The sequence below is a fragment of the Loxodonta africana genome, chromosome 20, assembly GCF_030014295.1.
Source record: "Loxodonta africana isolate mLoxAfr1 chromosome 20, mLoxAfr1.hap2, whole genome shotgun sequence".
Lineage (NCBI taxonomy): Eukaryota > Metazoa > Chordata > Mammalia > Proboscidea > Elephantidae > Loxodonta > Loxodonta africana.
Window position 1 is genome coordinate 70,263,440 of NC_087361.1, and position 11,816 is coordinate 70,275,255.

General features: G+C 42.7%; 1 protein-coding gene across 1 annotated transcript in view; it reads left to right on the forward strand.

Annotated features, from left to right (window-relative positions):
• Window positions 1-11,816, forward strand: part of PPP1R15B (protein phosphatase 1 regulatory subunit 15B) — a 34,376-nt gene that overhangs the window by 15,579 nt on the left and 6,981 nt on the right. The gene's annotated exons all lie outside the window — the stretch shown is intronic.

An 11,816-nucleotide genomic window follows, 5' to 3' on the forward strand; every position in this document is an offset into this window, starting at 1 on the left:
TGGGCATTGATTGTGGATCCAAGTGAAATGAAATCCTTGACAACTTCAGTATTTTCCATGTTTATCATGATGTTGCAAGGATTTTTGTCTTCTTTGAGATGTAATCCGTACTGAAGGCTACAGTCTTTGATCTTCATCAGTAAGTGCTTCAAGTCCTCTTCACTTTTAGCAAGCAAGGGTGTGTCATCAGCATGATGCAGGTTGTTAATGAGTCTTCCTCTAGTCCTGATGCCCCGTTCTTCTTCATATAGTCCAGCTCCTTGGATTATTTGCTCAGCATACAGATTGAATAAGTATGGTGAAAGGATACAACCCTGATGCATGCCTTTCCTGATTTTAAACCACACAATATCCCCTTGTTCTGTTTGAACGACTGCCTCTTGGTCTATGTACAGGTTCTGCATTAGCATAATTAAATGTTCTGGAATTCCCATTCTTTGCAATGTTACCTATAATTTGTTATGATACACAGATAAATGCCTTTGTATAGGTAGTAAAACACAGGTAAACATCTGTTATGGATTGAATTGTTTCCCCCCAAAATGTGTCTCAACTTGGCTAGGCCATGATTCCCAGTATTGTGTGATTGTCCACAATTTTGTCATCTGACGTGATTTTCCTATGTGTTGTAAATCCTACCTCTGTGATATTAATGAGGTATGACTAGTGGCAGTTATGTTAATGAGACAGGACTCAATTTAAAAGATTAGGTTGTGTCTTAAGCCAGCCTCTTTTGAGATATAAAAGAGAGAAATGAGCAGATAAACATGGACACCTCATAACTCCGAGAAACAGGAGCCAGGAGAATAGCCTGTCCTTTTCACTCGGAATCCCTGTGCTGAGAAGCTCCTTGACCGGGGAAGATTGACGACAAGGACCTTCCTCCAGAACTGACAGGGAAAGCCTTCCCCTGGAGCTGGCACCTGAATTCAGACTTCTGGCCTCCTAGACTGGGAGAGAATAAATTTCTCTTTGTTAAAGCCATCCGCTTGTGGTATTTCTGTTATAGCAACACTAGATAACTAAGAAAGAATTTGGTACTAAGTGGGGTGTTTCTCTAACAGAAACCTAAAATGTGGATGGAGTTTTGGAACAGAATGAATAGAGGCTGAAAGAGTTTTAAAGTGCCTAATAGTAAAAGCCTCTAGATTGCCTTGAAGAGACTGTTGGTGGAATTATGGACATCAAAGACAATTCTGGTGAGGACTCAGAAGGAAGTGAGGAGAGCAGTTACACTGGAGATGGTGCAAATGGTGAGAAGCAGCAGCAGAACCAGGAGACCAGCACAAGACAGTGCTGGAGCTGACCACGAAGTGAGAGAGCTGAATGTGGTACCTCCGAGCACTTATTGGTGGAGCTAGGCGTGCCGACTCACGGAGCAGGAGAGCTGAGTGTCTTCAAGCTAAAGTTCGCTGGTGGAATGGGGTGCCTCCAGGCATTTATCAGTGGAGCCTACAGAGCTTTGGAACACTTGCCCCAGCAGGGCAGATGCGGGCAGCAAGGCCCTAGGGATCAAGAGACCAAGGAGCCCAGAAAGCAGACCTGCCTCAGTCTGAAAGGGCAAGGCCACGACTTCTGGGGTCTTGAAGGGTGGAATCACCACTCAGATGGACTAGGAGAATGGGGCTGCCCAAATTAGAGGGAGTAGAGTTGCCATTCCAGTGGGCTTGGAAGGTGGAGCTGAAGCCCAAGGCCGAGGGGCCTCCACTCAGAATCTAGAGAGTGTGGCCAATACCTAGAGTCCAGAGGGCAGGGCCGTTGTATAATTGGTCTCAGAGAACAGGATTATTTTCAAGCTTTGAGGGCTAATGTAATGCGTTCTGCTGACTTGCTTGATGCCTGTTATCCCTTTCCCTCTAATTTCTCCCACTTGTAATGGAAATGTCTAGCTTGCTGTGCCTGTCTGCTCTACCATTGTACTTTGGAAGCAGATAACTTGTATTCTAGATTCCACAGATGAAGAGGAATTTTTGGATTTTGGACTTGGAGTTGATTTAAGACTTTTGCTATGATATCATGGGGTGAATGTTATTTACACGTGGCAAGGGCATGAATTTTGGGGGTCAAAGACTGAAATGTTATGGATTGAATTGTGTCCCCAGAAAACATGTGTCAACTTGGCTGGGCCATGATTCCCAGTACTGTGTGATTGTCAACCATTTTGTCATCTGATGTGATTTTCCTATGTGTTGTAAATTCTGCCTCTATGATGTTAATGAAGTGGGATTAGTGGCAGTCATGTTAATGAGGCAGGACTCAATCTACAAGATGAGGTTGTGTTTTAAGCCAATCTCTTTTGAGATATAAAAGAGGGAAGCAAGCAGATAGACCTGGGGACCTCATACCACCAAGAAAGAAGAGCCAGGAGAATAGCATGTCCTTTGGACCTGGGGTCCCTGTGCTGAGAAGCTCCTCAATTGAGGAAGATTGATGATAGGAACCTGCCCTCAGAGCTGACAGAGAGAGAAAGCTTTCCCCTGGAGCTAGCACCTTGAATTCGGACTTCTGGCCTCCTAGACTGTGAGAGAATGAACTTCTCTTTGTTAAAGGCATCCACTTACGGTATTTCTATTATAGCAGCACTGGATGACTAAGACAACATCTTCCTGGCATTCTCTGCTTTCAGCCAAGATCCATCTGATATCAGCAATTCGAATCCAGCTTGAATCTCTGGCAGTTCCCTGTTGATGTACTGCTGCAACCACTTTTGAATGATCTTCATCAAAATTTTACTTGTGTGTGACATTAATGATATTGTTTGATAATTTCCATATTATGCTGGATCACCTTTCTTTGGAATGGGCACACATACAGATCTCTTCCAGTTGGTTGGCCAGGTAGGTGTATTCCAGATTTCTTGGCATTGATGAGTACCTCCAAAAATTTACATAGGAGCGTTTTTATTTTTGTTTTTTTACTTCTGATTGTCACATTTTCTGGACTCCGTCTTTGAACAGATGTCCTCTCCCAAGCAACCTTCCAGAAGGCATGGCTCCATTGCCCTGCAGGTGTAACCCAGGATTACCTGAGGGAAGGTAGTTTTTTAGAGGAAGATTGAATTACAAAAGAAAAGTCCTTCTGGGGAAGTGGAAGGGTAGAAGCAATTAATTTCTCAGGTTGTTTAAAGTGGGATGACAAGTTACAGCTATGCCAATGTCCCCTTTTAAACCTTGTGCTGATTCCGACTCATAGGGACCCTATGCAGATTAGAAGTGCCTAAAGGGTTTTCAAGGTTGTAAACTTTATAGAAGCAGACTGCCACATCTTTCTTCCACAGAGCAGCTTGGAACCACTGACCTTTCAGTTAGCAGCTGAACACTTAACCACTGTGCCACCCTTCTCTGTATACCAAACCATCCCATTGGGAATATTTACTTTCCTTCATCAGGTTTCATCCCCCCTCTATAGGCTTCCCTGATAATGACTCCATCTCTGAATCCTCAGAGTTTATTATCTTGTTTTGAGTATTAAGCAGAAACCCTGGTGGTGTCATGGTTAAGTGCTACAGCTGCTAACCAAAAGATCAGCAGTTTGAATCCACCAGGCGCTCCTCAGAAACTCTACGGGGCAGTTCTACTCTGTCCTATAGGATTGCTATGATTCAGAATTGACTCGATGGCAATGAGTTGGTTTGGTTTAGTTTTTTTGAGTGTTATAGCACCTTGCGCACTTTTTTTTTCTAAACTCACTGTAACACATTGAATTGTAATTGTGGTCTGCCTTTACATTCCTTCCCGTAGACGTTGACCCCTCCGGTGGAAGGGTCCTTAGCACAGAATATGTTAGGTGCGCTTTCTTCCAAAGGATAGGCTTTCCAACCCCCAGCCCCCAAACAATTATGTAACTGAATTCATGTGTTTCAAAGAAACAATTAACTGTATGAAAAGCCCTAACTTCATGTTATACATTGCTTTTACTTAGAGTATTTGAGGTATTTTTGCTTTAAACTGAAAGTTTTAAAACAGTGGATGTAATGTGTTCATTTCTGATCTTTCAAGTGATTGAATGAGGTTCATTGGAACTTGCTCAGTTTATGAATGGCATGTCTTCATTAGGCAGGGTATCATTCGTATCCAATTTTCCTAGATGATTAAGGACATTTTTTAAAAAGCAGCATAAACCAAAAAACCAAACCCAGGGCCATCGAGCCGATTCCGACTCATAGCAACCCTATAGGACAGAGTAGAACTGCCCCATAGAGTTTCCAAGGAGCGCCTGGCGGATTCGAACTGCCAACCCTTTGGTTAGCAGCCGTAGCACTTAACTACTACGCCACCAGGGTTTCCAAAAAGCAGCATATTGAGGTATAATTTATATACCATTAAATTCACGAGTTTTAATTGTAGAATTCAGTGAGTTTTGGTAAATGAATGCAGTCCTATAAACCACCATTATTAAAACATAGAACATGTCCATCATCCCTAAATGTTATCTCATGCTTTTGTATTCAGTCCCCTCTCTGATCTCTAGCTTTTCATAAGCCACTGATCTGCTTTTTATCATATTACCTTTTCTAGAGGAGCCCTGGTGGCACAGTGGTTAAGCACGTGTTCTGCTGCTAACCAAAAGGTTGGAAGTTCAGGTCCACCCAAAGTTGCCTTGAAAGAGAAGCCTGGCAATCTGCTTCCAAAAATGAGCTATTGAAAACCCTGCGGAGCACAGTTCTATTCTGACACGTGGGGCTGCCATTAGTTGGAATCAACTTGATGGCAATTTAAAAAATTTTTTTATTAGCTATACCTCTTTATTTTATTTGGTTTTAGTGGCTGTTGTAATGTTTAAATATCATCACAGTATACCTTCAAATAATATTATACCACTTCATTGATAGTTTAAGCACCTTCCAATGTGATACTTCCATTTCTCCCCTCCCGCCCCTTGTGATAATGTTGTCATATGTTTTTCTTCTCCAAAAGTTATAAATCTACAATACATTGCTATTATTTTAGTTTTAAAGGTTGGTCACAGTCACCCCTTAAAAAAAAAATTAGAAAAAATGTCTTTATTATTTACCACATATTTACTGTTTCCACTGCTCCGTCTAGGTCTCAGTTTCTATCAGTCTCCGTTTGCCTTCTGCCTGAAGAATGTCTTTAACATTTCTTGTTGTGCAAGTCTGCTGGCAGTGAATTCTTCCAGGTTCTGTTTGTCTGAAAATGTCTTTATTTCCCTGACATTTTTGAAAGATATTTTAACTAGCTGTAGAATTCTAGGTTGAATTCTCATCAATTTTTTTTTTTTTTTTTTTTTTCAGTACATTAAAGATGTCACTTGATTGTCTCATCTGGCTCTAAAACTCTTTGAGTCCCTGATTTTGTGCAAGGTCTCTTGGAGTGAAAATAGTAATGCTTGTCTCCTCAGGTTAACAGTTTCAGAAACACATTTAAATTTTCCCAGTGACAAATTCTGCTATTGCTATGGGATCATAGCCAGGTGTAATGTTCCCTGTCATTTTTTTTTCTTCCTTGTGGGGTTACACTCTGGCTTATGCTTTGCCTTGGACCCTGACCCTAATACTACTTTTTTATGACTGTTTCTCGGTGCTCCCTCAGAGCACACATTCTCCTTTACCTACTCCATCCGAGAAGAGTTTTGAGGAATCGGTCTGCTCTGATTTCCTTCCCCAGGCTCTTTCCAGAGCTATGAAAAGAACCTAGGCTTTGCCATAGACAGACCTCGGCTTGAATTCCAACTTTCCATTTCACCAACTATGTGGCCTTGGGGAAATTACTTGAGTCTTAGGAAGTCATCTGTAAAATTTGAATAATCATATCTCTCAGAGTAGTCAGGGAGATTAAATTAGATAGTACACGAGAAGTTCTTAGCACCATATTTGGCACATAATAATATCAAATGCTTACCTAGCGTGTGTTATATGGCGTAAGTATTTGGCCTGTGCAAAGAGCAGCTGGGTCTTGGAGAAGGACAGCAGATGATCAAAAACTTACCCAGGTGGTGGCTCCCAGTGCAGCTGCTGCTCAGACGTGGTTTTGTTGCTTGAGCAGATTAATACCTCTCTCTCCTTGTACCTGGTGTGCAGCTGTTGATCTGGCTAATGCCTTTTCCCCATACCTGTTCCGAAAGACCATCAGTGGGTGGAGGCCAGGGATGCTGCTAAACATCCTACAGTGCCTTGGACAGTCCCCCACCCCCACACACAACAAAGAATTATTCAGCTCAAAATGTTAGTACAGAGATTGAGGAACTCATTTCTGTAATATTTCATACTCAAAGCTCTAGCTGTTTTTCAAGAACAAAATCTTCTCAATTTTTTCTTTGCCTTTGGTACAGTTTCAGAGCCCTGAAGTGTTTCTTTTTGACAGTGGTGTTCAGTTTTACATTTGATTTTGGTGAAGAGAATTTGCTGATTTCTTTGCATCACCACAGCCAGAAGTTCTTCCATCCTTTTACTTTCAACCTGTTTGTGTCTTTATATATGTCAGAAGCAGTTTGCCTTCAGCAGGCAAGGCCAACAATGCACCTTCAGTGCCCTACCTTGAGGTATATCACCTCCCTAGCCCTATGTCATAATTTAGTCCACAGGGACCTTGATCACCTTTTCCTTCCACAGAACATCAAAGTGGACTGTTACATTGATGAGATTATGTTGATTGGACCTAGTAAGGAAAAAGTGTCAATGACTGGACTTACTGTTAAAGCATGTGTGTGCTAGAGGGTGGGAAATTAATCTGAAAAAATTCAGGTGCCTTCCACCTCAGTGAAAGGGGTCCAGTGGTGCAGTGCATGTCGAGGTATTCCTTCTAAAGTGAAGGATAAGTTACTGCATCTGCCTTCCCCACAACTGAAAAGGCACAACACCTGGTGGGCCTCTTTAGATTTCGGAGGCAGTGTATCCCTTCATTTGGATGTGCTACTCTGGCCTATTTATCAAGTGACTCAAAAAGCTGCTAGTTTTGAGTGGGGCCCAGACCAAGAGAAGGCCCTGCATCAGGTTCAGGCTGCCATGCAAGCCACTCTGCCACTTGAGCCATATGATCCAGCTGGTCCAATGGTGCTTGAAGTATCAGTGGCAGATAGAGATTCTGTTTGGAGTTTTTGGCAAGCCCCTATTGGTGAATCACTGTGCAGAAGAGGGACTTGAAGCACAGAAACCCACCCAAGGTTACACAACTAGGGAATGGCAGAGAACTGGGAGTTAAACCCATGGTGGCCCCAGAGGCTGTGCCTTTAATGCTTCATTCCTTTTTCAGTAAATGTCAGTTTCTTCTCTTGGATGACATGGAATTAGGATTGAAGCTTGAAGAATAAGTACTCTTGATTAGGTAGATGTCGGAGAAAAAGGGACAGTTAAAGTGTAGGGAGGCAAAGGACATTTCACGTAGAAAGAATAGCTTTAGAGAAATGGTGGAAATGGAAGAATATAGGAAGCATGTTGGGGAAATGGCTAACAGGCCTGTAAAGCTGAGTATAGGGTCTATGGGATGGATAAGTATGGTGGAAGATAGGATTGGTTATGTAGGGTACTTTGAATGCCATGCTAAGAACTTTGTTCTGTTTGATTCTACACAAAGCGATGAGTCATCAGGGCAGTGACATGGTCAGACTGGTTCTTTGGAATTGCTCTTGGGTCGTTTGGTGGATGGATTGAGGAGAAACTAGAATAGGGAGACCAAGTAGAATGTTTTTGTACAAGTATAGTATGAATTAATGACCTCAATGAGAGGGCTGGTTAGATGGGGAAGGGGGGTATCATGGAGGTATAATAGTTGGCAGGATTCAGTGGTTTACTAGATGAGGGAGAAGAAGAAATCACAAATGACGCAGCTTCACTCTCCTTGGTGACTAGGAGGAATGTGATGTTATTAACTCAATAGAGAACTCTGAAAGAGGAGCGGGTTGGTGGAGGGTATAAGAATCTGTTCTACATGGATAACTGATCAGTTTTAGCATCTCATCCTCCTCCCCATCCACAAGAAGCAGCAGGGGGGCGGAGCACCTAAGGAGATTTTGTAGAGGAATCCCAAGTAGGGAGGGGAAGAAGGGAAGGGCTTGGTTGGAAAGAGGTGGAATCCACGGACCAGAGGCAGGTTTGGAGCAATTTTCCTTAACTGAAAATGGAATGAGGGTTTGGAGAGATCCTCTGAGTAGGTGGAAACCCTGGTGGCATAGTGGTTAAGAGCTATGGCTGCTAACCAAAGGGTCGGCAGTTCGAATCTGCCAGGCGCTCCTTGGAAACTCTATGGGGCAGTTCTACTCTGTCCTATAGGGTCACTATGAGTCGGAATCGACTCGACAGCACTGGGTTTGGTTTTTGGGTTTTGTGAGTAGGTTGGATCAACACTGCTCCCACAAAGCCTCCACCTCAATTCCTTTTACCTATCCTTTTTCCCCTAGTCTAAGGAACTGTGAAGCCTTGAGCCAGGAGCATGCGGGCCAAGGTGGAATGAAGATTAAAGGGCGCTTCCTGGATATTTTGGACTCCTAGAACCTCCTTATGGCTCCAGAGTTTGGGGGAAAGGGGCGAATAATGATTGAGATTGAATTTCCTGCTACGCCAGAGGGATGAGGGTCTAGAGCAGATCACATTTTCTTTAAGAAAATTAAAGAGTATGACATTTCTTACCTTCCAGCATATTTATAACAGTTTTGCATATTTAGTTTAAAAGGTTGATTTACACATGTTTCCCAGTAGACCATAAACTCCTCAAGAACCATATCATAGTTATTGAGGTGGTCCCAGTGCCTGGTATAGAGCTTGGCTGGCTCTCATTAATTTGTCCATTTAATATCATTTCCTGAGTGCATTGAGAAGCCCTGTACTATATGCTAAATATTCACTTATTCGGCAATTATTTACTGCACATTTACTGTAGGCCAGGCTCTGGGCCAAGTGCTGGGAACAGTGATGTGAACAAGACTGTCAAGTTCTCTACCTTCGGGGAGCGTACATCTTAGATGGGCAAGTTAATAACCAAAACCAAAAAAAATTAACAAGATAAATTCAGGTGGTGATTCGTGCCATAAAGACAACAGAAGAGGGTGATGTGATAGGGAGAAACTTTGGATGCAGTGCTGGGGAAGGCTTCTCTGAGGAAGTGACCATTGACCTCAGACCTGAATGTTAGGAAGGAATGGGTCATGAGGTGATGAAGAGGAGGGCAGGGAAAGGATGAAGGCTGTGGGTAGACTATAGTAAACAAGAAGGAGGGAATTATGAGATGACAGTGAAAGGGTAAACAGGCCATGTCATGTGGACCAGTTGTTAGTTGCCATAGAGTAGATTTTTGACTCATAGCAACCACATGTGACAGAGTAGAACTGCCCTATAGGGTTTCCTAGGCTGTTATCTTTATGGAAACAGATCACCAGGTCTCTCTCCCACAGAGCTGCAGTCTAGGTTTGAACCACCAACCTTTGAATTAACAGCTGAGCACTTAACTGTTGAGCCATCAGGGCTCCTTCATGTGGGCCTAGAAGAAGGAAATTTAGATTTTTTTGTAAGTATAACTAGAGGACTTAAAGTGGTGGTTGGGGTGGGTTGTGCTACAACCGTATTTTCCCTTTGAAAAAGTTCTCTGTTCTGGTTGTTGTGTGAAAAATGTAGAGGGCCCAGATGAAGGGGCTATTGTGATGGTCTAGGTGGGAGATAATAGAGGCTCGGACCAGGCTAGCAGTGGAGGTGGGAAGAAGGTAGATTTGGGGTCTATCTGGAGGGAGATCCAACTGATTGGTTGTGGAGTGTGAGGAATAGAAAGGAATCTAGGGTGACTCCTTAGTAGGGTGACCAATCATCCCAGTTTGCCTGAGACTGAGGGGCTTCCTGGGACTAACACCAGGGCAAGTCCCAGGCAAACGAAGACAGTTGGTCACACTACCAGGTTTTTTGGACCAAGCAATGAGGTGGGTGGTTGATGGTTACATATACTGAGATAGAGAGGCCTGGGAGAGAATGAATTTGGAGGTGTAAATCAAGAGTTCTATTTTAGCCACGTTAAGTTTGAGATGCTTGTTAAACTTCCAAGTGGAGATGTAGTAGGCAATTGGATATACAAATCTGAAGTTCACAGGAGAGGGCAGATTCAGATACAAATTAGCAGTATATGTTGTTGTTGGGTGCCATAAAGTTGGTTACGACTCATAGGGACCTTACGTAGAGCAGAATGAAACACTGCTCAGTCCTGCACCATCCTCATAATAATTGCTATGCTTGAGCCCATTATTGCAGTCACTGTGTCAGTCCAGCTCTTTGAGGGTCTTTCTCTTCTTCACTGATCCTCTACTTTACCAAGTATGATGTTTTTGTCCAGGAACTGGTCCCTCTCGATAACATGTCCAAAGTATGTGAGACGATATCTCACCATCCTCGCTTCTAAGGAGCATCCTGGCTGTACTTCGTCCAAGATGGATTTGTTCATTCTTTTGGCAGTCCATGATATACTCAATATTCTTCATCAACACTGTAATTCAAAGGCATCAACTCTTCTTCAGTCTTCCTTATACATTACCCAGGTCTTACATATGAGGCAATTGAAAACATCATGCCTTGGGTCAGGCACACCTTAGTTCTTAAAGTGACATCTTTTGCAGTAGATTGCCCAGTGCAACGCGTCATTTGATTTCTTTTCTTGACTGCTGCTTCCATGGGTGTTGATTGTGGATACCAAGTAAAATGAAATCCTTGACTACTTCAGTCTTTTCTCTGTTTATCATGATATTGCTTATTGGTCCAGTTGTGAAGATTTTTGTTTTCTTTATGTTGAGATGTAATCCATACTAAAGGCTGTGGTGTTTGATCTTCATCAGTGTTTCAAATCCTGTTCACTTTCAGCAAGCAGGGTTGTATCATCTGCATAACAAAGGTTGTTGTGAGTCTTCCTTCAATCCTGATGCTCCATTCTTCCAGCTTCCCGGTCTCTTTGCTCAGCATACAGATGGAATAATAAGTATGGTGAAAGGATACAACCCTGACGCACACCTTTCCTGACTTTAAACCATGCAGTATCCCCTGCATGGTTTAAACTACTGTTCAAACTACTACCACTTGGTTTATGTACAGGTTCCTCATGAGCACAATTGAGTGTTCTGGAATTCCCATTCTTTGCAATGTTATCCATAATTTCTTACGAGCTACAGTCGAATACGTTTGCATAGGCAATAAAACACAGGTAAACATCTTTCTGGTATTCTCTGCTTTCAGCCAAGATCCATCTGACATCAGCAATGATATACCCGGTTCCACACCCTCTTCTGAACCTGGCTTGAATTTCTGGCAATTCCCTGTTAGATGTACTGCTGCAACCACTTTTGAATGATCTTCATCAAAATTTTACTTGAGTGTGGTATTAATGATAAAAAAAAAAACAACTGTTCAATGATTTCCACATTCAGTTGGATCACCTTTCTTTGGAATAGGCATAGATGTGGATCTCTTTTGGTTGATTGGCCAGGTAGCTGTCTTCCAAATTTCTTGGCATAGATGAGTATGCACTTCTAGTGCTGCATCCACTTGTTGAGACATCTCAGTTGGTATTCTGTCAATACAGATGGTGTTCAAAACAATGGCGGGGTTGCCAGGGGAGAGTACACTGATAGAGTGCAGGAAAGGGCAGAGGGTAGAGTTTGGATACTCCAATGTCTTGAGGTTAAGCAGAGGAGAAGCAATCACCAAAGAGATTAAGAAGGAACAGCCAGTGAGCCAGGGGAATATGGTGTCATGGAGGCTGTCATGGACTGAATTATGTCCCCTCAAAAATGCATCTATGAATTTAGCAGGGCGTGATTCCCAGTATTGTGGTGTTGTCCTCCATTTTGTGATTGTAATTTTATGTTAAAGAGGATTAAGGTGGGAATGTAAC